The following is a 3,113-nucleotide window of genomic DNA, read 5'->3' as shown; positions in this document are numbered from 1 at the left end:
GGATGAGCATGGAGCTAGAATGACAGTGGCGAGACTGGTGAGAGGATGGCAGAGAGGTCATCCTCACCCCAGGTGACCACAGACGGCGTGGACACTCACAAACACGATGGCTCTGACGCCGGCCCTGGAGAACTGTGAGGCCTGTGGCAGAGACAGGCACAAGCTGTGGGATGGTGGAGGGGTCAGGAGGGGAAAGGCTGGGGAAGGAGCTGGCACATGGGCACCCGAGCAGACGCTACTTCGGAATCAGAGCGCAGAGGATCACACGCTTGGCCCAGGGAGATGCTGGAGTGTGCTGGCTGAATGAGAGCTGGGATGCACGGGGCACAGTCGTGGCAGACTGACCCCACGCTTCCCATGTCCGAGGTATCTGTGACATACAGGTTACCTTCCAGGAGTGCCTCCTCTCACTCGGGTCCGTGCAGACCCTGGGTCAGTCAGCGTTCTGGGTGGCCCTGGCACAGCTCTGAAAGTCCTGTCAAAAAGTCCAAAGAGGAGATTTGTTAAATAATCAGAATTCAGGGGTACAGCTCTCTGAAGCTAGCCACAGCCTTCAGCACGAGTTCAATCCCGGGCTGGGGAGGTGACCTACATGGCACAGCAGACCTCTCCTGTCTCGCCCGATGCTCCCCTCAGCAGTGTATTTCAGTTACTCTGCCTGTTCTGTTCCTCACTCTGTCTCTGGTGAATCCTCTCTCCACCTCTGTGCCCCACCCATACATCATAAATCTTAAAAACAAAATAGATACACCCTATGGCCCAATAATCCTGCTTCTGGGTAGTACCTGAAGAACATGCAAACTAACCTGAAAAGTTATTTCAACTAACTTGAAATGTTTATTGTGGCACCATTTACAAAACTCAGACAGGACTGATACTACTTAGTGGCCAGAATAGTACTTAGCCGTGGAGCTCGAGGCAATTATGATAAATGAAACAAATCAGATAGAAAAAGACCAAAACTTCATGACTTCACTCATTTATGAAATATAAAGAAAAAAAGCAATGGAATGAAACAAATCCTTCAGACTGGTAACAGACAGGGATTGCCAGAGGGGGAAGAGGCCTGGTAAAGACCAGATAGTTAGTAGTGGGTGATGACCGGGCATTTGGCAGTGGGCATGGTGAGACTGTACACCTGAAGGCTATACAGCCTCGTCAACTAATGTCACCACAGTTTAAAACAACAATAAATGACCTGTCTTCCCCAGGGGCCCTCCTAGCACTGGGTGCCAGGTTCTGACCCCAGGATGGGCAGAAGCTGAAGGAAGCCTTCCTGTAGCCCAGCGGCTGTCGCTGAAGCCCTGTCAGCTTGTCTGGTCCAGGGCTCCCATTTCCCAGGGCCTCAATTTCGGTCTCAATCGGGTTCTTTTACTCTTCCTATTTCCCAGCCACTCATTCTTTCAGCCTGCACTTAACATGCGAAGCTTCTCCAGCCTCAGCTGCTCCAGACACGATGAAGTGTCAAACCACCTCTGTCTCTGATGATGACAACTTTCTTACACACCAAGAAACTGTTCTCTGAAATCCAACTATCAGAAATTCGAAGTCTTTTTTTTTAAAATATATAATAGTTTACTTTTACATCATTTTGTGCATTTTCCCATCTCATTTGCAATCCCCTTGGGCTTCCCATCACCTAATCACCCCTGTGCCATCACCATAGTCCAGTGCATTTCCCTCCCCCCACTGCTTTTGATCCGATTCCCCACTCCACCCCCACAAAATGTCTCTGGTATATAGCTGTTCATCATTATAATTATTTTCTCTCCTGTTCGGTTATATTTCTGTTATGAGAAACCATCCAGTATTTCAGAAATTCTAAGTCTTATAAAGAAAAATGAAGTCTCTGCTCTTGCCTGGAACAGCCAAGTCGCCGACACAGAGAAGCTGCCTCTACTTCTAAGCCGGGCAGGGCTGCAGTCGAGCAGTTTCCGGAGACAACACCGCACACCTGTGTGAGCCACACGGTCTCCAGGAAACTGCACCCTGGGGTCCCCTTTGTGGTCCAGACTGCATTGTGCCCATCATACCAGTAACCCACGTGACTTGGAGTCCATCAAAACACTGCTCTGTTCCAAACCTGCTGAAACTCCAATATCCCCAAATTCTAAAAGCGCTGTCTCTCTTCCTCCAGCGAAGACCCCAAGTTCCTCTACTGTGTGGTCCTGCTTCTTGCAATGGCTCCAATATCCTCAAGAGGTTTATGGTCCAAGTCCCCTTTCTTCCAACGTGTATCCCCTCCACTCCCTTGTCACTCTCAGCTGATGGTCTTTTCCCCCATTCTCCTGAAAAAACTCAAGTAATCTGAGAGCACTGCTCCAGGCCCCTCTCCCTTCTGTCCTGGGACTTGGCACAAACTGGCCTCATGCCCACTTCCCGTCCAGGCAGACTGCACCCCTACCTGCTCCCAACACTCCCAGCTCTCCTTTCCTCTCCTCCTGGTCACAACCATAGACCCTGACTTTTCCCATCATTTTTCACCCCACTTTCCCATACAGCGATTGCTCTATTGCTCTTTTCCCTTTTAGGGGAACTCCTTAAAAAACCTAAGCCTCCATCTCTTTCTCCTGCACTCATCTCTCTCAAGCTCAACTGCCACTCCACCCACACTGACCACATTAAGGTTGTCTGCAACTGTTAGATACAACAGTCCACCTGCAGCCCCGGTCTTGACCTCTCAGTAGCATGCGCTATGGTCCATCATTTTCTATTCCTGGAAACACCTTCTTGACGTGGTTCCCAGGGGCGTGCGCTCCAGAAGCTCCTCCCGGCTAACTGTCAGTCACCCAGCCTCACTAAGCCCTCACTAAGCCCTCTCTTCCCCATCCAGGGTCCAGAGCGACTCTCCATCACCTGCTGATGGCTCTGGGTGTAAAACTGCAATCCCACTGCGTCAGAACTCTAGCTGCTTCTTGACATCCCTATTTGGGAATTTAATGGACAACTAAAAAATATTTCTGCTTACGAGTAAAAAGACAAATGACTCAATTTTACAATGGGTGAAGGACTTGAACAGACATTTCTCCAAAGACAATATAAAAATAGTCAATATATACACATGAAAGATATGCCATATCAAAGGATTACAAGTCAGTCCCATGAGATCCTCT

The 3,113-nt window shown here is 49.2% G+C and overlaps 1 protein-coding gene across 2 annotated transcripts in view; it reads right to left on the bottom strand.

Annotated features, from left to right (window-relative positions):
* Positions 1-3,113, bottom strand: part of POMK (protein-O-mannose kinase) — a 15,020-nt gene that overhangs the window by 6,523 nt on the left and 5,384 nt on the right. For both annotated transcript variants that reach the window (XR_001145452.1, XM_012725004.1), the window contains exon 3: positions 389-475. The gene's annotated coding sequence lies outside the window, so the exon portion shown is untranslated. The remainder of the gene's footprint in view (positions 1-388; positions 476-3,113) is intronic.

This window comes from Condylura cristata, unplaced genomic scaffold (genome assembly GCF_000260355.1).
Source record: "Condylura cristata isolate star-nosed mole 26May11 unplaced genomic scaffold, ConCri1.0 scaffold00014, whole genome shotgun sequence".
NCBI lineage: Eukaryota > Metazoa > Chordata > Mammalia > Eulipotyphla > Talpidae > Condylura > Condylura cristata.
Note: the sequence above shows the minus strand (reverse complement) of the source record. Positions and strands in the feature narration are given on the sequence as shown.